Here is a 26,433-nt window from a genome sequence, read left to right as displayed (position 1 = left end):
CAGAAAGGTGTTACCCAGCGAAAAATTGCAAAGATTTTGCATCTATCATCATCAACTGTGCATAACATCATCCGAAGATTCAGAGAATCTGGAACAATCTCTGTGCATAAGGGTCAAGGCCATAAAACCATACTGGATGCCCGTGATCTCCGGGCCCTTAAACGACAATGCACCACAAACAGGAATGCTACTGTAAAGGAAATCACAGAATGGGCTCAGGAATACTTCCAGAAACCATTGTCAGTGAACACAATCCACCGTGCCATCCGCCGTTGCCAGCTGAAACTCTACAGTGCAAAGAAGAAGCCATTTCTAAGCAAGATCCACAAGCTCAGGCGTTTTCACTGGGCCAGGGATCATTTAAAATGGAGTGTGGCAAAATGGAAGACTGTTCTGTGGTCAGACGAGTCAGATTCAAAGTTCTTTTTGAAAATCTGGGACGCCATGTCATCCGGACCAAAGAGGACAAGGACAACCAAAGTTATTATCAACGCTCAGTTCAGAAGCCTGCATCTCTGATGGTATGGGGTTGCATGAGTGCGTGTGGCATGGGCAGCTTGCATGTCTGGAAAGGCAGCATCAATGCAGAAAAATATATTCAGGTTCTAGAACAACATATGCTCCCATCCAGACGTCATCTCTTTCAAGGAAGACCCTGCATTTTTCAACAAGATAATGCCAGACCACATTCTGCATCAATCACAACATCATGGCTGCGTAGGAGAAGGATCCGGGTACTGAAATGGCCAGTCTGTAGTCCAGACCTTTCACCTATAGAGAACATTTGGTGCATCATAAAGAGGAAGGTGCGACAAAGAAGGCCCAAGACGATTGAACAGTTAGAGGCCTGTATTAGACAAGAATGGGAGAGCATTCCTATTCATAAACTTGAAAAACTGCTCTCCTCGGTCCCCAGACGTCTGTTGAGTGTTGTAAGAAGAAGGGGAGATGCCACACAGTGGTGAAAATGGCCTTGTCCCAACTTTTTTGGGATTTGTTGACACCATAAAATTCTGAATCAACATATTTTTCCCTTAAAATGGTACATTTTCTCAGTTTAAACTTTTGTTCCGTGATTTATGTTCTATTCTGAATAAAATATTAGAAGTTGGCACCTCCACATCATTGTATTCAGTTTTTATTCACAATTTGTTTAGTGTCCCAACTTTTTTGGAATCCGGGTTGTACAAAAAAGCACACTTACCCCAAAAAAACCATAAATGTTTGGAAACGACACCATTCCCCAAATCTGAAAGGGGTACACATGTCTTTCTACTCCAAAGTACCAAGCCAAAAAGCTTTCCTAAATTTTGCAATTTTGATGACATTTCCAAAAATTACCTCAAAGCTTCCACTTTTGTTATGAATCATTCTGTTATGAGTGGGAGAAGGGAAGGTGAGTCCTTCAGGCAGTGCTGTTACTGGATGGAGGAGGTGTGGACAGGACAGGATAGGACGGAGCAGGCGTAGACCAAACAGGACAGGAATGAACAGAGCGGGCGTAGACCAGACAGGATAGAACAGAACAGGACGGAGCGGGCGTAGACCAAGCAGGACTAGACAGAACGGGACGGAGCGGGCGTAGACCAGACAGGACAGAACAGGACAGAGCGGGTGTAGACCAAGCAGGACTAGACAGAACAAGACGGAGCAGGCGTAGTCCAGATGGGGACAGGACAGGAAGGGAAGGGACAGAGCAGGCAAGATAAAGATCAGGAGTGAGGAGCTAGGAGCAAGAGCAAAGGAAGCAAGGAAACAAGGCTAAGGAGCAAAGGAGCAAAGGAGCAAAGGAAGAAAGGAAGAAAGGAAACAAGACAAGGAGCCAGAACAGGAAACACAAACTAGGGACAGGCCACAGTGCTTAATGTTAACCAATGTTCAGGCGTGTGGCATGTGTGAGGAGGGCTGGGTTTAAATAGGGCTGAAATAGCCCTGATTGGCTGACCCCACCTAACCAATAAGGCTGCTGGGGTGATGTTAAAAAGCCCAGGACACAGGTGAAAGGCAACATAAGGAAATCACCTCTTGAAGGCTGCTCTCCTGGCTCAATGGTTAGGGAGAGCAGCCAACAGCCAGAAGGTCCTGGGTTCAAACCCCAGCAGAACCTTACAACTTTGCAGCATCTTATTTCCCACGTATCATTAGGTACCAAGATAAAACAACCTAAAAATAGGGGTCCACTGAACAGTTTGTTGCCAAATGTGTATAGGTTTACCTAAGTGTGTAGCATTTACAGCCTCCAAGGTAAACATACCTCATATGATATACAGCAGCGCTGTATACTGCGGCTCGCACCACTGTGGGTAAATCTGAACTGTCTAGGCTGTGCGCGCACCTCCCCTTACTAATCCGATTACCTAACAGACTGCCCTTCAGTAAAGTCTCCCTGCTTTATTCAGTAAGTCTCCTCCGCACCGATAGGATGTCCAGATATGATGTTACAAGCTCCGCCCCTTGCTGTGCAAGCCCCGCCCCCGCAGTTCCCTTTGTATTTGGCAACTTGCCCTGCAGCAGATAGAATGCGGCTGCGCGATCGTCATCTGGTCTTTTACCACCTGCCATCTGCTGCCTTAACTTGGTCCCTAAACTTCCGATGCCTGCATCATACTACCAGAGCCTGCCTTAAAACTGGTGAGCCTAGCTGCAGGAGTAATGATTTTTAATGCTGGGGATCACAGTGTCAGTCCCTGCTGGTGGTTGATATTAGGGGTGTCTGTAGCAATTTATGATGGGGTGAATTTTGGGCTTTATGGATCACAGTACCAATTTATACTGGGGTATTATTTCATGCATGTGGGTCACTGCCAGTTTATTTCATGTGGGTCTCTGTGCCAATTTATTTTATGCATGTGGGTCACTCTGCCAGTATAATTGCTTGGGTCCCTAGTATATTTAGTACTGCAGGGACAGTATAACATTTTATGTTTAGGGTGGGGGGGGGGTCATTGTGCCGGTTTATACTGGGGGATCTTGTATCATTTCATGCTGCGTGTCACTAAACCAGTTTATTTTTGGGGGTTGATATATGTGCATCCTTCCTTGCAATACCCAGAGCACAGGGGACAAATCTGGTCCTGGGAGTCAGCGAACCAGTCGTGGGTTCCTATTACATTTCAATGCTGGAGGTCAGTGTTCAGTTTGATACAGGAAATCAGGGTATCAGTTGTTGCTGAGGGTTATTGTACCATTTTAATGCGGATTTAATGTGCCTTTTAATGAGTGCTGTAAAAGGTTTCCTTGTGTATAAATGTTGAGGATTATTCTGCCTATATCAATCTATTGTGCTACTAAACCTGTACAACTTTTTTTTTGTAGTCTTGTATGTATGTATGTATAACTTTATTTAGAAAGCGCTACAAGGATACACAGGGCTGTACAATTTTACAACAGAGAAACTTATACACAGGGAGGACAAGTATTATAATAAATACAATAAATAAGTGTAAATACACAGTGCCATGTGGTATAATTTATGGTAGGAAGGAGCTCTCTGTCCAGTAGAGCTTACAATCTAAGTGCATGTATAAATATTTTGGGGTCCCACTGATCACTGAATCTCCTGTATTAGGGCACTATGCTAATCTGCACATAGTTAAAACAATATTTTTCAAGATAAATACAGAGGGTGCTGGAGTGACTTCTTGACACTGCAAAATGCTGTTTTTTGTGCTGGAGTAGAGGAAGCAATATACCATAATCTGGCATGGAAGAATGTATGCACTACTATGGCTTCACTTTGATGCCAGTGGTCCACCTGTTCCATTTCTGGTCTTTGAGGTTGTAGAAGTCCTGTGCCAGTGTATGTACCAGGCATTCTCTTACTGCTTTGTCAGCATATGTACCTACAGTAGGTGTCACTGGTGCTGACCTTGTAATATAGGTCCCCAGTTTGTGAATAAATGCTCCCAAAATACATCCATTTAGCTCTATGTGCCATTTTGACAATTCTTACAATTTATTTATTGATACACTATGAAATGGGGAGCTTGTACTCTGCAGCAGAGGCAGAAGAGCTAGCCCCCTCTCTGCAGTTTCTACAGATGCCAGCATGTGTGTTGTCTAAAAATGGGTGTGGCAAAGGGGTGTGTCTTGATAAGAGGGTGTGGCTTTCACATACATGGGTGTAGTCAACATTTGACTACCAATATCGGCCCTCCGCCACGTAGGTCAAAGAAATATGTAGAGCCCAAATGAAAATAGTGCATATGGATTTTTCTCGCCTGCCAAATCAGTTTCTGCAAAAAGAGCCCCATGTGCATTATGTGTCCTAAGATCCTGATTTATCTTACACAATTTCTTACATACAAAGGCATATAGCTTGAAATAGGAACTCCACCTGTCTATGAACAGTTTGATGCCTAATATGTATAGATATACCCAAGTATGTGATATATATGGAGCCCAAATGAAAATAGTGCATATGGATTTTTCTCGCCTGCCAAATCAGTTTCTGCAAAAAGAGCCCCATGACTGTGTATTATGTGTCGTAAGATCCAGTAACTGCACAGAGACCCCCAGAAAACCATATATTTTTTAAAATTTCACATTCTGACTACAGCAATGAACCAATCTGCAAAGCTTTCCTAAAGTTAGCTGTTTTTATGGCTTGTCTAAAAATTGGCTAAAAATGTTGCAATTTGTCGCATTTATCTTATGTGCTGTAAGACCCCCGAACTCAAAACCCACATATTATTGGAAAGAACACATTCTGCTAAATTCAAAATACTGTAGGTAAAGATGTCTTTCTACACCAAAGTAACTTACTGGAAAGCTACGCTAAAAAACAGTTCAGGGACAACTATGCCTAAAAAAATGGGATAAAAATTTGTGCAAAAAATTCAAAATAATTAAATTAGTGGTCAGAATGCCAGATCCAAAAGTCACGCTGTCAAAAGGGGGTAAATTAAAAAAAATAGGGGAAAAATAAAAGACAAAAGGGTAAAATAAATAAGTAAAAAAAAAAGTGTTTGTTATTGTTTGTGTATATATGCGTGTACAGATCTAGAAGTTGTCTTATTACAGGAAAAGGGGAATAGGGAAGCAAGAAATTCTTTTATTCAATACATTTTCTCCAAAACTAGTGTTTTCTTGGGAGTATAAAATACAAAGTTTATAGATAAGAAAAAATAACTCCTTAATTAGGAAACACTTTAGCAAAAGCTTCCCACTATTCAATTCAACTCAAATATCAATCAGGAGTTCATTGAGTGATTCAATAAAGTGATTAGTGCTAAATAAATAAGAAAAAGTGCAATCACTTGAAGGTGCTAGCTTTTTCAATACTGTCAATTAAAAAAAGCCTTAAAAAAAAATCAACAAAGTGCATGTGCTATAATTTCATATGCTCACAGTTTCTCTTCAAAACCATCAATTAGTGACTATGTAAAAAAAATAATAATTTTAAAGTAAAATATTTTTTTATACTCTGACTTAAAAAGACCTTTACAAGTCATCCAGTCAAGTGCATGTGCTATTTCTGTTGTATTCATACAGAACCATTAATTCATTAATTAGAAAAGTGCTATTGTCACAAATTCCAATAGCACCAACCAATTTTGTTGTTAAAAAAATGAAATATGAGAGAAATTACTATTGAATCAATAAATTAACAAACTATCAGCCAAATCATTGATTGATAATTCACTTTAATTAGGAATATAGAGAAAAAGGAAAATTGAAGAGGTGTGGAGATATCCCAATTATATTTAACTAATAATAATTTAATTTGTGGCACTAGCACTTTTCTAATTAATGAATTAATGGTTTTGAATGAATAAAACTGAAATAGCAAATGCACTTGATAGTATGATTTTTAAAGATGTATGTATGTATGTATGTATGTATAACTTTATTTATAAAGCGCCACAAGGATACACAGCGCTGTACAATCTTACAATATACAAAATTACGCACAGGGAGGACAAGTGTTATAATAAATAAATACAATAAATATATATATATATATAAATACAAAGGAAGTAAGTGCCAAGTGGTATGAGACACAGTAGCAAAGAGGTCCCTGCCCCACAGAGCTTCTAAGTGGTTGGGTAACATACAGGCACAAATTGGAAGGTAAGAGTGCACCAGGTATGGGCATTTGCCTTTAAGCGCAGGACTAGGCAAAATAGTGTTTTAGTGCTCCAGAAGGTAACAGCTGAGCTTTTTCTTAAAGAAAGTTAGTGAGTGTTCCCTATGGAGGGATTCAGGGATAGAGTACTAGAGGTAAGGAGCAGCGAGATAGAAAGGTTTAAGGTGAGAGAGCGCGGTGGGTGTGGATGGTGTAAAAAGACAGAGGCTCTGAGAGGAGCGGAGGAGACGACCAGGAGCGTGCAGGGAGACCAGTGAAGAAATGTAGTGAGGAGCAGAGGAGTGAAGGGCTTTGAATGTTAACAGAAGGATTGTGTAAGCTATCCTTTGCTTAACAGGCAACCATGCAAGAGAGCTTAATTGAGGCTGAACAGATTCCCTCTTCGGAGCGAGGAGGAGGATCCTGGCAGCAGAGTTTAAGATTGATTGCAGGGGAGAGAGGTGGGAGTCTGGGAGGCCGATTAGTAGGAGATTGCAATAATCTAAGCGGGAAAGGATAAGGGCATGGATTAGTGGTTTAGCTGTGAAAGGAGAGTATCTTGGCAATATTGCGGAGGAAAAAGCGGCAGGTTTTGGCAGTGTTATTATTATGGTTAGAGAAGGAGAGTATGTATGTATGTATGTATGTATGTATATCTTTATTTATAAAGCACTACTTATGTACGCAGCGCTGTACAGTAGAATTCATTAATACAGACAGGGGGTTAAAGATAATGGATAAATACAAAAGATAATGGATAAATACAAAGTACAACAATAAATACAATAAATACAAGGTGCAGTTGCAATAAGAGTCAGAAACACAAGATGAAGGAGGTCCCTGCCCCGTAGAGCTTACAATCTATATGGGAGGGATAACTAACAGACACAAATGGGGTTGACTGAGAGTGACTGGTCAAAGATAACCCCAAGGCAGCGTGCAGAATTAACAGGATTGATGGTCATGCCATCAATAGTAATGATGAAAGGAGGAAGAGGAGAAGGGCTAGGTTTGGGCGGGAAGACCATGAGCTCTGTTTTAGCCAGGTTAAGATTGAGGTGGCGTCGGTTCATCCAGGAGGAGATAGCCAGGAGGCAGTTACCAATCTGGGTTTGAACATCAGTGGTTAGTGCAGGGGTGTCTAAATATATCTGGATGTCATCTGCATATAAGTGATATTAAAGACCAAAAGAAGAAATAAGGTCTCCTAAAGAGAGAGTGTACAGGGAAAACAGCAAAGGATCAAGCATCTAGAAGTTGTGTGTCATTGTCTTAGGGGCACATTCACGAATCCCGAATGGGATAAATTCGGATTGGATTTCTTAATATCGCAAATATCTTGACTCTCTGCTGAGTGGCACATGACTCCTCTGCAGAGAGAAACCTCTATCTGTTCAAGAACGTATGCCATACCTTTTTGGCAGATTTTTTGCTTTTTCTGCCAGCACCTACAGCTTACAAGCTTGGCAGTTCAAGTTAAAGATATTTAAACCCAATTGGATTATTTTGCCTTAGTTGGGGTCAAGTACAAGGAACTAGGGATGTAGAGAACCTCAAAAAAAAAGTTCGCGAACGCGTTGGCGAACTTATGCCAAAAAGCGCGAATATTCGAGAATATGCAAACCCCATAGACTTCAATGGGAAGGCGAACTTTAAAAACTAGAAAAGCCATTTCTGGCCAGAAAACTGATTTTAAAGTTGTTTAAAGGGTGCCACGACCTGGACAGTGGCATGCAGGAGGGGGATCAAGGGCAAAATTTTCTCTGAAAAATACTTTGTTGACACAGCGTTGCGTAAAACCGCAAAGGCAGCTGGCAGACCTAGCGGAAATACGTGGCGTTTTTTGATATTTCGCACTATTAGCACCATGGAAACGGGATTTGCTTACACCAGTACTAGGCTGAAAAACGCCATGTGTGGCTTGTGCAGCGTTTTTAGGGCGAGAAAAAATGCAGAGAAAAAACGCATTGGAAAAAAAAACGCGGCGAACACAAATTGCGAACATACGCGAAAAGTTCGCGAACTTGCGAACACCCGATGTTCGCGCGAATTAGTTCGCCGGCGAACAGTTCGCTACATCTCTACAAGGAACTGTTTTATTACTACAGTGAAAAATCTTTTTTAAGAAATGTAAGTATTTGCTTATAATGGGGTAATACAAATACTAAGGAGCTGATTTAACAAAATTTATGTTTGTGTTTTTTTCACGATTTAAGAAAAAAACATGAATGCAAATATACTCGAGAATATTCTTAAGAAGCACGAACCACACAGGAATATTGTTAGAATTAATCTTGCATTCGAGAAGAAAACTGACACAGGTTTTGTTGAGGATATTCCAGAAAACAGCTGTAGGTGACCTCTCCTATTTCTTTTGAACTCCTACAGTATGCTTGTGGTTACTTTATTCTGCTAAATATAAATGGGTGAAAGAATTTACCCTGTAATAAATAGACCTTTGAAAACCCAATAGAAATGAATAAAGAGATAGAGTTACTGAATTTTACTGTGGCAAGCTCTAATTTCGCAAGTATGAAAAACATCATAGCATGTTTGTTTTACCCAAAAAAGTAAGTACACTGGTACAATAGTGGAGATAAACAATACTATGATCAGTGTCGGACTGAGAACCCAGGGGCCCACCATAAAACCTTAGATCCTAGGCCCGCTTTCCAAAAATGTTTCCTCCTTTTCTCACCCAACCTCTTTGTTCTTCCAGTCTCTTTTATTTACATACTATGCTTACATCTATTTCTTCTCTTTCTTCCCATTCAGAAATAGAGAATGACCATGAAACAGGCCAAATGGTCAGGAGCAGGAGGGCCCACTGACCCCTGGGCCCACCGGGAGTTTTCCTGGTACCCTGGTAGGCCAGTCCTACACTGACTATGATCAAAAAGCACCAGGGGATGTTTGCTATGGTACATCATTCAGCAATTATATTTTACAGTAGTTTTTAAAATTGGTAATGCACACCTCTCATCTGTATTCATCAGTTCACCTCATTAATCATTAAAGGTAATCATTTATCACATACTTAAGTGTAAGGTAACAATAACAATATGTTACCTAAAACTTAACTAAAGGCTACATATAAAATGTTATGGTTTTTATTAGGTCTCTGCAATTAAAGGTTTTATGTTCCTCTTGAGGACAAGGAATCATATGTATGTGTTGTTCCAACCTTGTTGTTTAGAATATATTGTTTTCTATTACAATTAGATTGTTTGTTTACTGCTGAACATGTTGAATAGCTTATTCTGATTGACAAGATAATAAAAAGCTACAGAGGGAAATTATTGTTATTTTGTAATTGTTCCTGTCTGCCCAGTAATAATGCTCTGTAAATCTCTTGATCTTGTTCTGTCACTTGGATAATTTTATGCAGCTTTTGAAATTTATATTGTACAATATATCTTGCCATGATATGATAACTCAGGCACACAAAATGTTATATTTAAATACTGGCACAGAGGGCTTTATTTTATTTGGAAAAAAAAAATCTATTGCAGAGTGAAATTTGACCACATGCGCTTAACCCTTTAAGTGCCACAGAACGTAGAATCTATGTGGTACAAATTGTAAATTCTACATTCTGCCCCACTATTGGGTTTAGAGGTGGAGGAGCGGCTTTGGGGAATGAGTGGCCCCTGGAAAATGATTGTCCAGGGGCCCCATAGGAAACAACAGGCATGTGCTGTTACTGTACCATTTTTTCCAGGAAGTGTACAAATATACAGTGTGCAACCCCTCTATACCACCACCAATGCAAGTGTTTTACATGCTGTTGGTTCTAACATTTGTAAATAAGTGCTTTTATTGCTCCTTCTTTTGTGTGCCATGATGATATGCAAGGAAGGGACATATGATGGGGTAAATGAGGGGTGTCCAGATCCTACACATTTAATACCACACCTACACATTTAATACCACACCTAAGCAGATACTTTCTCACCTCTCCATCATAAAATAGCCTATAACATTGTACTTTCTGAAATATCTGAGAGGCTACACAGTACATTAGTTAATTAGTTACATTGCAATTTGGGTTGAAAAAGAAAAAGACAACAGTCCACCATTTAACCCCACAAAATGACCCCCAGTGCATATATACAGTGGCTTACAAAAGTATTCGGCCCCCTTGAACTTTTCCACATTTTGTCACATTACAGCCACAAACATGAATCAATTTTATTGGAATTCCACGTGAAAGACCAATACAAAGTGGTGTACACGTGAGAAGTGGAACGAAAATCATACATGATTCCAAACATTTTTTACAAATAAATAACTGCAAAGTGGGGTGTGCGTAACTATTCAGCCCCCTTTGGTCCGAGTGCAGTCAGTTGCCCATAGACATTGCCTGATGAGTGCTAATGACTAAATAGAGTGCACCTGTGTGTAATCTAATGTCAGTACAAATACAGCTGCTCTGTGACGGCCTCAGAGGTTGTCTAAGAGAATATTGGGAGCAACAACACCATGAAGTCCAAAGAACACACCAGACAGGTCAGGGATAAAGTTATTGAGAAATTTAAAGCAGGCTTAGGCTACAAAAAGATTTCCCACATCCCATGGAGCACTGTTCAAGCGATCATTCAGAAATGGAAGGAGTATGGCACAACTGTAAACCTACCAAGACACGGCCGTCCCCCTAAACTCACAGGCCGAACAAGGAGAGCGCTGATCAGAAATGCAGCCAAGAGGCCCATGGTGACTCTGGACGAGCTGCAGAGATCTACAGCTCAGGTGGGGGAATCTGTCCATAGGACAACTATTAGTCGTGCACTGCACAAAGTTGGCCTTTATGGAAGAGTGGCAAGAAGAAAGCCATTGTTAACAGAAAACCATAAGAAGTCCCGTTTGCAGTTTGCCACAAGCCATGTGGGGGACACAGCAAACATGTGGAAGAAGGTGCTCTGGTCAGATGAGACCAAAATGGAACTTTTTGGCCAAAATGCACACGCTGTGTGTGGCGGAAAACTAACACTGCACATCACTCTGAACACACCATCCCCACTGTCACATATGGGGGGGCAGCATCATGCTCTGGGGGGGCTTCTCTTCAGCAGGGACAGGGAAGCTGGTCAGAGTTGATGGGAAGATGGATGGAGCCAAATACAGGGCAATCTTGGAAGAAAACCTCTTGGAGTCTGCAAAAGACTTGAGACTGGGGCGGAGGTTCACCTTCCAGCAGGACAACGACCCTAAACATAAAGCCAGGGCAACAATGGAATGGTTTAAAACAAAACATATGCATGTGTTAGAATGGCCCAGTCACAGTCCAGATCTAAATCCAATCAAGAATCTGTGGCAAGATCTGAAAACTGCTGTTCACAAACGCTGTCCATCTAATCTGACTGAGCTGGAGCTGTTTTGCAAAGAAGAATGGGCAAGGATTTCAGTCTGTAGATGTGCAAAGCTGGTAGAGACATACCCTAAAAGACTGGCAGCTGGAATTGCAGCAAAAGGTGGTTCTACAAAGTATTGACTCAGGGGGCTGAATAATTACGCACACCCCACTTTGCAGTTATTTATTTGTAAAAAATGTTTGGAATCATGTATGATTTTCGTTCCACTTCTCACGTGTACACCACTTTGTATTGGTCTTTCACGTGGAATTCCAATAAAATTGATTCATGTTTGTGGCTGTAATGTGACAAAATGTGGAAAAGTTCATGGGGCCGAATACTTTTGCAAGCCACTGTATATATATATATATATATATATATATATATATATATATAAATACCTATTAAGACTATCAATACACTCGCATTTCTAAAAATATATAGACATATACTAATACTAATCTAACTGTAGTCCTGGATATTAGACATATCCAAGCAGTCTTCCAAGCCACATTAATAGAATGTGCAAGAATCTGTTTTCTCTCCTTATTGCACTGCACATTTTTTCCAATAGACGGTGCTAAAATACATTATCTACAACTGTTTTTTTTCACAAAAACTGCAGGATTGCCAATATTGGCATTGAACACAGCAAATTGTGAATGAAAGTGATGAATTACATAATTTGCTGATGAAAATACTGTATGATGTTCCCCCCTAGGGAAATATAGCATTAACTCCATTCTGGGGTTTACCATATGAATTGGCAGTGATACAATATCATGTGATAATATCAGTTGTTGCATCTATTTATCAGAAAGTATAATCATCCAGAAACACTTATCTACTGGGTATAAATCAGATGCAGACATATTCTGAGATATAGCAGAAAACGGAACCTTAATATAATAAAAAAATAAACTTTTTTTTTATTATAATGGAAATACAAATATATTAAGTTTTTATTGCCCCTGCTATCAATATCACAAATGTAGTCATGTAGCTCTTTTTGACTATGATAACTGGTAGTAGTTACTTCATTACTTAGATAAATAAAATAAAATCAAACCTAATCTGATCTGGTTGTGCATCACATTGTCCAGCATCAACATATGCAAGATTAACACTGATATCAACAAAAAATGTTGATATCACTGGTCATAGAAAATTATAATTCTGAATTGGTTATACTGTATATCAGGGGTGGGCAAACTACGGCCCGCGGGCCACATCCGGCCCCTTTGCCTTTTTAATCCGGCCCGCCGACGACGCCAAGTCTCATCACGCGAGACTTGGTGTCATTGGCGTGCCGGAATTAAAGAGAGAAGGGGGCCCGCCCTGGCCCGGTCCGGCCCGGGGGTGAGTAAATGTGGCCCGTGAGCCAAAAAGTTTGCCCACCCCTGCTGTATATGCACAGATGCTAAATTTGATTTCAGGAATGCCAGCTAATCTTAGCCAAGACAGATGAAGTGGAAAAAGCAGTACCATAGCATGAATTCCATACTTTTCACCCTAGTTATCAGCACCTTATATTAACTCACATGCTGTTGATGACAATCTAGATCAGTTCAAAAGTGTGTGTGGGGGGGGGGTTGGTTGGCACTAATGGGAAGCTGTTTCATGTGTAGAATGGAATAAGTGTTTATAAAACAGTAATATATTCTGCAACCAAACATAACAGAAGTGATATTAAAAACAAGTATTTCAAATAGCTTAAAGGATATGTACAGTATTTAATATGTTCCTATAAAGGACAACAACTAGGATTTTGTTGCTTTTGTCCAAAATAATAAATAAAGAAGATTAAAGCATACGGTGTAGCTGCCTCAAAACAGATCAGGATCTTTGCGAGACACCAAAGAGTAGACACAATAACAACTTGATGAAGGTTCTGGGTGTCCCTGCAATGAGAACAGGAAGAAAAAAAATGAAAGGATGAGTTTGCCATCTAGCACATGCCCCTATAAAAGGCACTAAGTTTGCCCAAGAGCAGTAACCCATAGCAACCAATAAGATGTTTATTTTTAAACATGTGAACAGAAAATTTTACCTGCTGATTGGTTGCTGTGGGTTACTGCTCCTAGGCACACTCATCAATGTATGAACCCGAATCCCGAAATACGATCATTTCTGATGATCGAAAATTCTTTTCGCTTCAATTCATTAAAGTACGATTGAGTCTGAATGCTAAAAATTTGTATTTTTTCTAAGTTTCAGAACTGTGCGTATTTTCTGCTACTTTTTCATAATTTGAGACAATTTGTGCTACAAAATTGTATCTTTTCACAACGGGTACTAAAGTTTCGGAATCCATTCAAACTTTGGTATCGTGACTTTCCTTGGGCCAGGTTGGAGCTGCAGAGTGCCACAGCGCCATTTACGATCATTCGGATATGAAAATTTCAGAACTTTCGGGTTGTACCACAATATTTTCATATGACCACAATGCAAATTTTTTACGCTTTTTAATGCACATCAGAAATTATTGGATTTAATCCGAATTTTTTCGTACTTTTTAATGTCCGAAATTCGATAAATGGGCCCCTAAATGGTGTGTTGGAGGTATGCTCAATTGAGAAGGATCTGGGGATATTTGTACATAACAAAATGCCTAATTTTAGGCAGTGTCATTCTTTGGCTACTAAAGCAAATTAAGTACTGTAAAAGAGCATTAACTCAAAGGATGAAAACATAATTTTGCCTCTTTATAGGTCTCTTGTAAGACCTAACCTTGAGTATGCAGTGCAGTTATGGGTTCCAGTCATTAAAAAGGATATTAATGTGCTGGAGAGATTGCAGAGATGTGCAACTATACTGGTAAAGGGGATGGAAAATTTAAACTATGAGGTTAGACTGTCAAAGTTGGGGTCGTTTTCTCTGGAAAAAAGGCACAAGGGGACATACTCTATACAAGTACATTACAGGGGTCTATAGACAGATAGGGGGTATTCTATTTCCTATAAAAACAATCAGTGCACCTAAGGCTACCACCACAGAACTTTCATTTAAAGCAGTGTAGGTGGTTTTTCACCCCCAAAAATGGTGTGTGGACATGGTAAGACATATGAAAACGTGCTGGCTGCATCAATAAATAGTTTATGTAAGTGCTGTATAGTGCTGTCGGTATGGGTCTATATTTGTATGTTGGGGTTTGCTTGGAAGGGTTGAACTTGATGGGCAACCCTAATTACCTATGTAACTATTTATGACTAACACAAAACTGTGCTTATATTTTTACTTCTTGTTTCAGTATCACAGTTTGAGCACAAATGAGGCAATGCCTTAACTCCTTGTAAGCTGACATTTATATTTGCATTAATTGTGTTTTTAAAGATGCACACCCAATGATATTGTAAGCTTTACTGCTTTTTGTCTTAAAAATAGAGACAAACGTGAAAATGTAATGTAAAGTTTATTATATAGTTTAGTAAATGTGTGAAAAGAGTCTCATGAGAGGATTATCTTGTATCTCTTGGGCAGCTGGCACTGGAGCACTTGAGAAACTTAGCAAGTTGCTTTAAGAATTTATTTCTGTATTTTTGCTGGACTATCACTCCCAGCATGCTGTCACTGTTTGCTATGGATGTAATATTCTTAGAAAAGTTATATGTGCCATATAAAAGACGATAATGATGGATAGAAAAATATATATATATACTGACACCCACGATCTGGTAACAGCAAACTGAAAATTAAAAAAAAATCCATATTGCTGCAAGCTGCTTTACTATACATTAATTTTAAAGCCAAAAATAATTAAAGACATACGTAAGCAAAGGATTAATACAACCGAACATTTTACCTAAACATATATTAGCTGTACAGGTATGGGATCCCTTATCTGGAAACCCGTTATCCAGAAAGTTCCGAATTACAGAAAGGCCATCTCCCATACTCCATTTTAATTGAATAATTCAATTAGATTAAAATTGATTTTAAGCAGATTTAGGTGGGGGGGGGGGAGGTAATAACAGCTGCAAACAGAAAATAACATTTGCACAAATTGGAATACAATTTGCCAAACATTTCCCAATATAGTATTGCTTGTTAGCCAATTATCACATTGCAAATTGTAATTGCTCATTTGTCAGGCATGCTTGAAGGTGGCATTATCTTTTGAAGCAAAAATCTATTTTTTTCAGTAGAAGTTTCATTACCACTGGCAGAAGTGGTCACTAAACAGTTTACAAGTTTTGCAAAAGCTATATTAATGATTTTTATTACTTTAGTAGTTTATCCGAATTTTAAAAACAAAAAAATTAGAATTGTTATAGTTTTAGTAAATCTGCGCCTATGCAAACAATTGTATGTTTAAAGGAAGACCAATGATGCCCCATGCGGCAGTAGCATGTTGTTTCATGTGCTAGGCTTGGAATGGAGAGAGTTATAGAAATCTAATCTACATTTACCTTCCCCATTTACCTACAGTGTACATTTACCTGGCCCTAACATAAGATGGCAATATCCAGGAAAGATCTACTCATTTGGCTTAGATTTTCATGTGTATGGCAACCTTAAAAAGAGGTCAAGATAAAACAGGAATTGTTCCTGAACAATAAATTGCAAAAAAAAAAAAAATCCCTTATCCAACCCAACCCATTATCCAGAAAGCTCAGAATTACAGGAAGGCCATCTGCCACAGAGGCCATTTTAGACCAATAATGCTAATTTTTAAAACCCATTTCCTTTTCAAATAATAAATTCAAAATAAGCTGTATAAATCCTTTTTGTTGAAAAAGCAATCCTATTGGTTTTATTTATTAAATGATTTACACATCAACTATGAAAAAATAGGGCTATTAGGATCATTTTCAATAAAGAATACCCGTGTTTGGGACAGCTAGAGGGACCACCAGAGTTCAGTTTAGGAAAGGTTTACGTTGCCTTTAAAAAATAGTTGTAAGACTATCACAGGAGAAATAACACATTTTGAAAAAGTTTTCATTATACCATCAGTTTTAAACAGGCAAATAATTTAAACCAAACTGTCAGATGAATAAATGTACTTGTCAAAAAGATGTGATTTAACTGAAATATTCATGCTGACATGCATACTCATTTATTATGATATAGCCTTTTGAAAATGCCATTCTAGTAAAGCATATAAAGGTTATTTAATCTAAGTGTTGGTACAAGATGTATAAAATTCAAAGCACTTTTTGAGTATTAATTTTAATTCCTATGCTTTGTTCTGCTTTGAATTGCCCCTTAAGAAAGTAAAATGAGATCACTTGTCACTATGTAGTAAACTTGACATGTACAGCATGGAGAAATATATAAATATACTGTATATATGTATGTGCATGAACATTCTGAACATTCTGGCAAATGAGTAAGTCATAAAAGCAAATAAATGAAATAAAGGAATATGAAGTTACCTTCAAGATTTAGGGGCACATTCATTAAAGTACGAATCAGAATCACGGAATCCGATAATTTCTGATGATTGCAAAAGTCATAAAAATTCCGTTCATTTGAATACGAAGATTTTGTACTTAAAATCCGAAAGTTCAGAAATTTTCATATTGAAACGATTGTTTGCAAATGGCGATCCGATAGTCACTAAATTTTCGTATCTGAACGATCGTAAACGGCAGGAAAACCTTTCTGACTTTGATCCTTCTGTGTATGATTTTTGAAGCCTCCTATAGGACTCAATGGCACTCTGCAGTAAACTTTAGAAGAAATACAAATTTTTTGTAATCTGACCTGTCGGAATGTGCCCCTTAATGTATCCCAAAACAAGTAGATACTTTATATAATGATCTGTATGTCTGCATTAAGACTGATTGATATTAAAGTATTTCCTGTTCATGGATTCATAGGGTGTCCAACAGCTGTACCCTCCTCAACAACTTTTATGTTCAGGCCAATAAATGCTTCTTTTTTAGATCTGATACATCTGAAACCAGAACCTTGGTAAAGAGCAGGGTTTCTCAAACTTTTTAAACAGGGGGCCACTTCATGGTCCCTCAGACTGTTGGAGGGCCGGACTATAGTCCTCAAACCCCCCCAAGTTCCAGCTCCAACTACGGCCCACTCCTGCATCCTTCCTCTCCCTGCTCCCAGCTCCGTCCTCCCTCTCCCAGCTCCCCCACTCCCCAATGCATCCTACCACTCCATCCTCCCTCTCCCAGCTCCCCCACTCCCCAAATGCATCCTACCACTCCATCCTCCCTCTCCCAGATCCCCCGCTTCCCACTGCCAGGGATGAAGATGCATCGGGGCAGGGTAAATTACCTTTGGGTGGGGGTCTGGATCCGGTCTGCGGCCTGTAGTTTCCTTAGAAAAACCATACCCTTTCATACAGTCTTGATAAATGAATCCCAATTCACAAATTAATGATTATGATTAAAGTGATAGTGATTTCTTTAGTTTTGTTATATTTTCTTTGACAGAAATATAAAATAACTGACATAAACCCATCAAATCAGTAAAACATATTGCTTTAAAAAACACTTCACTTTCTCATGTGGAGAAGGATACTACTTTCTGTATGGGGCCAGTACTTTTTTTTCTTGTTGACATTTTCTTTTCTGCCTCTCTTATCTCACACCCCCTCCTGCAAAAATAAAACAAAAACCCCTCTTCTCCCTCTCTTGCACTTTTTGCCCTGCTGTTTAATTATTTATTTTTTAAATGGGGGGTTTAACTCTTTCCCCCTTACCTGATTATTTATGAATGACCTTTGCCTGCCTGCTTGCCTTTCCTGCACTCATGATGTGACATGATGTATTGCCATGTCTCCAGCACTGGGGTTCACATGCCAATCTTAAAAGCAGTCTATGCACAGATTTGTGAAGGAAAGGCAGGCAGGCTAAGGTCATGCATAAATAATAAAGTAAGTGGTAATAAGTTAAAAGCACCATTAAAAAAGTGCACATTGGAGTGCAGGAGTTTTGTAGTTTGATGGAGGATTGTTATTGTATAGTTGCATAACTAAACATGCACACCAGCACTGTGATAAGAAAGCTGTGCAATTTGACCCTATGTGGTCACATAGTATAGCTGTCAGACTCACCGAATCAAGCAGCTTGATAGAAGTTATTGCAGAGAGATAGCTTCCCCCTACGCCTCTCACTGGAACTCAAACCTGGTAATGAGAACAGGGAGAGCCCAGATGTTGAGTAGCAGAGGTGCTGAAAGGAAATATTACGTGGCACTTGCAGTCACCAGTGAACATCAAAGCAGTCAAGCGTAGGCAGAAATCGGAATTGAGGAACAGGCAGAGGTTAGGACGAGCAGCAAACAGGAGAATCAGGAGAACAGGCCGAAGGTCACAACAGGAATCAAGTCAGGAACAATGCTAAGGGGTATATTTATCATGCTGTGTAAAAAGTGGAGTGAATCATTATCAGTGATGTTGCCTAGGGCAACCAATCAGCAATGAGATTTCAACAGTCAAAAAATCAAAGCAAAGCATCTAATTGGCTGCTATGAGCAACATCACCAGTAATGTTTTACTCCACTTTTTACACAGCATGATAAATATACCCCTTAGTGTCTAACCAGAAAGGACAATCACTTCGCAGTGAACTGCAGGCCTTGGCATCTATTTACGCGCTGTGTGCATACATCAAAACGTGTGCACGATAAAGTGCGCGCACCCGTTACCAAATTCGCAGCAAACGGGCGCGCATGAGCAGAGATTGCTGCGAACGCCAAGGTATGGAGCGGTAAGTCTGTTGTTAATGACAATAATCCTACAACACCATTTTACTGTGCTGACAAATTCTTCTTGTCAATGAAGCATTTACTATATGTTCTGTCTTGCAAGCTCTGACCATAAGAGTGTGTTAGTGTCCGGCATACTCTTGAAGCCAAAGCAATCTTTTTCCAATTAAACTAGCAAGAGGTCAAATTGAGGAAAATAGTATAAAGTGGTACAGTTATGGAACCTTGGGTTTTCTGTAATTTGGATCACCACACCTTAAATCTACTAAAAACCTAAACATAATCTAAACATTATTTAAACCAAATAGGATTGTTCCTCCAATACGGATTAATAAGGATCAAGTACAGGTACTGGTTTATTATTACAGAGAAAAAGGAAATAATTTTGTTTAAACTGGAGTCTATGGGAGATGGTCTTCCTGTAATTCAGAGCTTTCTGGATAATAGGTTTTGGGATAACAGATCCCATGCCTGTACTACTGATTTGTAATAACCTGGAAAATTATTTTTACTATTGAGAGCATTACCTTAAAATTAACAAAATGCTAATTTTTGGGGGGATTTCCTGATTGGTAGGGTGTTGTAGTTTGGTGCTATGGGGTGTTATTCGCTAATTTACAAAAAAACAAAAAGGCTGTTAAAAAAATGTTCCTCCCAGTTTTCATAAAATAGTCCCTTATTGAATACAGGGGTAGTAAAAAAATTTTTTATAGGTATCTTTCCTTTTCACATGATCACTAGATTAGTGGACCACAGACAATTGAATGGCATGGAAGGTAGTCATAATGCTCATCATGCAGGATTAATTTTATTAATTATATCTTAATTGTTTTGTGGGATAAAAAGGTTATCTATGTCATTCATTCAACAAATAAAATGACTTCAAATAGAACAGACCTTTCATTTTATTACAGTAATAATATAATATACATCTAGATATGTAGAGAAGTTGTATACTGGACTCCTAAAAGGGTTACATATTTTTAAATTAAAAGGGTCTCTTTTTGGCAGACTATCTTTATTTTCAGTGCCAAATCTCTACATCCCTAACATATCTTCTCAAAACTTTGAGTGTGGATGCATATGTTTCCAACAGCTGAATCATTTGAAGCATAACAAGTACACTGCCATACTCGCAGAGCTCTTCGATTTCTCATGGCGATCAGTTTGGGATGTTTTAGAGCACATTAAATCAAGTCTGTAGCGAGATGTATGACCAGTACAAAGTCAAGACTCAAAAATAGTTTGATTGTGTTAATTTGTGGATCATTTTGCAAGGATATTTGTGTGAAAAAGTCATCTAACTATAACAGATGGTTTTTCAATGTGGAGGGAGCATTGTTTTCTCACCATGTTTGCAAGTTAATTAAAATGAACCATTAATATTGCATAAAAAGATATCTGATACTCTTCTTATTCACAAATTATGATAAACTTTTGCTACAGCATATAACAGATTATATATTGTTCTGAACAGTTTCTCATTAGGCAATATTTGGCATTTGAAACCATTGTTTGTTTTAATCTTAATGGTCCACACACCTACTTAATGCTAAATGCAATTAAGTCAAGAGTAATACAAAGAATGATAAACATATTTATTTGACATAGCAACTAGTGATGAGGAACTTTTTTAGCTGGCATGGATTTGCGGCAAATTTTTGCATCTTGTCATTGGCGGATTTTCTTGCAAAACAGCCGCAAAAATTGGCTGAGGAAAAAAGTTGCGTGCGTCAAAAAAAGTTGCAGTTTGTCAAATTGGTGTGGTTGCATCACAATAGGTACGGTTGCAACAAAATAGGTGCGGTTACTTCAAACTAGGCACAGTCACATCACATTGGGCGCTGTTGAGTAAAAATATGCGCTGTTGCGTCAAAAAAGTTGTGTGCGTCAAAAAAAGTCGCATTTCACAAATCTTTCGGCATTTTATGGATTTTTGTAAGTTTCGCAAATATTTTTGTAAAAAGGGGCCAATTCGCTCATCACTAATAGCTATAATTAAAATGTTGTTGACATATTTCTTTATTATCTCTAGGAATAAAAGTTGTTGACATCATAGCCTCTGACATTATGGATCTTATTTAGACAAAAATAAATGACAATACTTTTGTTTGTCATAGTAATTGTGATTCTGTTTTTTTTATCTCCAATTCTTCACCCGCTAATCATAATCAATATCTAAGCTTCAAATTTGAAACACTGTGGGCAGATTTATCAAAATGTGAGTTTAGAGCTTAATACATAAAAACTCACCCACGTTCTATTCATTCCTATGGGATTTTTAGAAGTGTATTTATCAATGGGTGAAAGTTAGGACTCACTATTTGATAAATACGCTTTTAACGCTAGGAATGAATAGCATGGGTGAGCTTTTATGTATTAAGCTCCAAACTCACATTTTGATAAATCTGCCCCTTCAAGTATCAAATTAGAATGAAGTTACAGATATCTGCAAACCTAATCTTGTGTTTCCATTGTTTTTCCAGAAAAAGTTATGAAAATGGTTGGGATGCAGTGTTTGAAAACTGCATGTATTATGCAAAAAGTAGAAATTACTATAAGATGACACTGTATCCTTAATAAACCTTCTTCTGTTTTTGGAGGGAATTTTGTTTGGAATACATACTGTTGGGATTGCAGATTGTCTGCTCCCTTAGCTTAAGGTTCAGGTAGTTTACTTAACATGAATAATCTGTTCCAAAATTTTCATTAAGAGTAAAAAGCCAATTTATGCTTCACCAAGTCTGAAATTATGCTTCACAAAGAAGGTCTCACAGTTTGAGAAATACTGGATTGAAGGTCAGTTTCTCCAGATCCTGCAGTCATTTGGCTGCTAGCAATGGCTTTATATAGTTTAGGTGGTGCTAGGGGTATACATAATGTGTTAAATAGAGGGATAAACCTATCCTGATATCATTGTATATTGTAAAAGCTATCAGCTGGCCACTACACTAATGATGTATTGCCATACTAGGCTATCCAACCTTTTTGGCTTTCATAATGGGATTATTATACAAAAGCAAAACACTGGAAATGTTAAAAAGCTTGTAGCATTTCACCCAGAGGTTGGTAATGTAAGGTTAAAACTGCTGGCTGAAAATATAAGTACATTCATTGGATCTTGGAAAATACTTACATGGAAAATAATAATAATATTTAGTTCTAAAAAATTAAATTAGAAAAATCTGCAGGGAAAATTATAATGATATAGTGCTAAAGGTATAATGACCTTTTAATGAATAGAATTAAAATACACATGGAGAAGACATTTTGCTGCATTTGGTGAGCACAGTGAATATACCTTATTTATTCATCTAATAGAAGTAAGGATATGGGTCAACTGTTTCATTTAAGCTTGCTCAATTTGTATAACAGCTTGTATTTCCTCTTAAGTAGCAACATTCTTTTGGAAAGAAAATTTACACTTCAAATACACCAAGTCATTAGGCAGTGTTATCAAAAAGATCATTTTCTTCTCAACTAGATAAACATCACATGAATTTAAATATCTCAGCTCTGCAAACATAGTGATGATTTTATATGGTCAATGAGCAAGTGCTGTAGAACTAAGAGCACAAAATATTGTCCCCCTTCAGTGTGTTAAATCAATAGTTTCATTCCCATAGTCCAATGCACACTGTGACCTATACAGGTATCGGATCTATTATCCAGAATGTTTGGGACTTTGGTTTTTCATACTGTAAGTCTATGAAAATATGATTTAAACTCATCTGGATTGTTTTACTTCCAGTAAGGATTAATTATATATTAGATGGGTTCAAGTACAAGGTACTGTTTTATTATTACAGTGAAAAAGGTAGTCATTTTTAAAAAAAAATTAAATTACTTGTTTATAATGGAGTCTATGGGAGATGGAATTCCAGTAATTTGAAGATTTCTTGATAATGGGTTTTCAGGTAACATATCTGTACCTTGTGCCAGATTCAGTGCAGCATAAGGTGCAGAGCACAGGATCCTGTGTAGAAAAGTATACCAGTACTTGAGCAATACAGCATCCAAAGTACATCTTTGCAGGTGTTAATACTTGCTCATCATGAAAAATGAAGAGTTGCGCATGAGCATGCTCATGGGCTACCCATATGCATTTCCGTTTGGCAAGTGTGTACCTAAAAGTGTGCAATTCACTATAAGTTACAATTTCACTTTGCACATCGTCAATTTTTCCCTTACTAATGAGCTATATAAGCTTGTTTTTTGGACTATAATTTATAACAGGGGTCCCCAACCCCCAAGCATCATAAAAGTTCACCAAATAAAGGCTAAGATTGGCTATTGGGTAGCCTCTATGCACACTATCATCTTACAGGGGGCTTTATTTGGTAGTAAATCTTGCTTTTATTCAACCAAAACTTGCCACCAAGTTAGAAATTCAAAAATAACTACATGGTTTGGGGGCACTGAGAGCAACATCCAAGCGGTTGGTGGAGCCGCTGTTTGGGGAGCACTGACCTATACTTATGTAAACAAATATACTGCAACAGTAGAACAGTGTGACATCATATATGTTTGTGCCATAATGCTGCCTTTTTGTAACCCAAAGATGACACGGTTTAAATGCAATTCCAAGTTTGAAGCTTCACATAAATAAAAATCTAATATACCCTTAAGAAAGCTATTTTTGTTAAAATGTAAACTTGGTAGAACCAATTATTACCTTTAGTGATATATGTGTAAAGCAATTCACATGCGCTCTAGTATTCTGTGGCAAAAGGTCAATGAAACATTCTTTGGTATTAATGCATTTTAGCTGCTAGCATCTGGAAGAAGAAATATGCAGTTGTAATGAGAACAAACAAAGCATAATGCATAAATAGATATATTTTAGGCATGTGTCATTGAACATTTCTCCCTTCTACCAGATTATCCACAGATAAGAAGTTCTCAGATTCTTCTTAACCTTTAAGAAGTTCATGGGAAGCCTTATTTCCATGTAACCATCTGGTTACTAAAATCCCACATCACAATGCACGAAACCAAAACCCACGCAAGTTACTATATAATGTCTATTGGGATCACAAGATAAATTGGGCTTTGTGAATGATGATCCTGTCTTTCTATATTATCATCACACACAAGGTTTTAGTAGAGCAGCATTAACCTCCTCTTCTGTAATATTAGCATCTATCAGCCAAATTATATTTTCTAATTGGATCAAGACAGGTGTTTGAAATGTATCCTAATTTTTAATTCAACAACAAAATTGAGCTTTGGATAGATGAGTAAATACTTGTAATTTTCCATGCCAAATAGTTTGCTTGAAAAATCTGTTGCTATTCATTTAAAATATTAATACATCAATCACCAATAATGTCCCTTTTTAGTTTGTTTCCATTTAGGGTGATGATCTTGTTTCTAGCAGAATGTTCAATTATTAGGTCATTTTTCAAGTAAATATTGAGCTCATCTTTTAAGAAAATAAACATTACAGAATATGTTATTTGTACCAAGGGCTTGAAGCTCTTTAAACCACTTAAAAGGACACTGAATGGGAATACTGATAAGAATATGGTCAGAGAATATAGCAAAATTTTGTCTATGTTACCTTGAGGTGCACCGGTCCCCAGACTCATCTTCTTTGGCACGCCTTGCATGCGCATACACAGTAGATTATTTTGTTGCTTTGTGCCATGTCCTGATGTCATTGAACAACACTTCCTTGCTTGTTTTTATAGCCCAATTTGGCTCTGGGTATCCAGGCCCTAGCTAAGCTTTGTTTTAATTGCTCCACTAGTTTTTGACTCCCTGCCTGGTTTTTGATGCTAAATCTTCACTGCCTGCCCTTGACATCTTGCCTGACTTTGACATTTCCTCTGCCTGACCCCTTTTGTACTGAGTTGCTGTATCAACTTTAGGTGTGTATAGAATCCCTTTTTTCTTTGCCCCAAAAGGGCATAGTTAAAAGCCGTTGTTGCCAGGACTCTTCTATTACATCTAAAAGGTTGGTACTAGCAGTGTAAAAATGGCGTAAAAATGGCGTAAAATCGGCGTAATTGTTTTACGCGTTTTTTCTTCCACCAGAACTTATGGAAAGTAACTGCGTAATATCCGGCGTAATATCCGGAGTTCAGATGGCGATCTTTTCCATTTATTTTACACAGCTTTTTACTCCGTTTTTTTTGGCGAATTAGTTTTACACAGCATAACAAATACGCCCTGATGTGTCTTTTTGAATGTTCCTTATGTTCTGTGAAATACATCATGCACTACATTTACTTTGTTATTGTAGGACTGTTTGGCTCTTATGCCTTGGCAGGTCATGATCACAAAACCAATCGCTTTAGAAAATTAGACACTTAAAGAGGTGATCGCCTTCAATTTAATGTTATTGAATGTCCTATTCCTAGCAGCTTTGCAATTGGTCTGCAGTATTTATTTTTTATGATTTTTTAATTATTTGCCTATCTCTTCTACATCTGTCCAGCTTTCAAATGGGGGGGTTACTGTCCCCAGCAGCCAAAAGACATTTGCTCTGCGAGGCTACAATTTTATTGTTATTGTTACTTTTTATTCCTTATCATCCTATTCAGTACCTCTTTTAATTATATTCCAGTCTCTAATTCAAATCCCTGCCTGGTTACTAAGGTAAACAAGGCCATAGAAACCAGATAGCTGCTGAAGCTACAAACTATAGAGCTGTGAAACAAAAAACGAAATAACTGAAAAACCACAAAAAAATTGAACCCCCCCCCCACCTGTTCATGTATAGGTACATATGCTAACTCTTTACCTTTATAATATTTTGAACAATAGTACCTTATTCAGCTATTTCTGTAAATGTCTCAATTAAAGCATTGCGTTTCATCTTCCAATATTATCTACATTATTTCTGAAAGGTTATGCAACGGAAATGAAATGAATCCCACAATATTGTCTGCTCCCCTTGTGACTTACCTTGACACATTTGTATGTTTCTGTCCACATGCTTGTGGCAATTAATATATTTTTGTTGTTATCACCTAAAATTATTTTATAATACATTATGAATTGTTATTGTTAATTCTTTATGGAAGTCCTCAAGTTTCAAGTTCAGAAAGGTGCTGTTCATTTGTTCTACACAGCATCATCATCATCATCTTATTTTTTGCTTGATGGTTTACAACAACCCCAAAGCAATTTAAATTTCCCCACTGAAAGTCAACGAGTGACATCTGATTGGTGGTTGGTGGCTCCACCCCCTTTTTCTAACCTGGAACTTCAGTTACCCAGTGACTAACTCTGCAATGTTTAGGGACCCAAGGATTAATAGTTAAGGAACAACAGCAGTTTAAATTTAAACCAATAAAAGTAAATAGGTAAATTGTTATTGATGGCTGGTGGGTG

The sequence above is a fragment of the Xenopus tropicalis genome, chromosome 6 (genome assembly GCF_000004195.4).
Source record: "Xenopus tropicalis strain Nigerian chromosome 6, UCB_Xtro_10.0, whole genome shotgun sequence".
Classification (NCBI taxonomy): domain Eukaryota; kingdom Metazoa; phylum Chordata; class Amphibia; order Anura; family Pipidae; genus Xenopus; species Xenopus tropicalis.
This window is presented reverse-complemented; position numbering follows the sequence as displayed.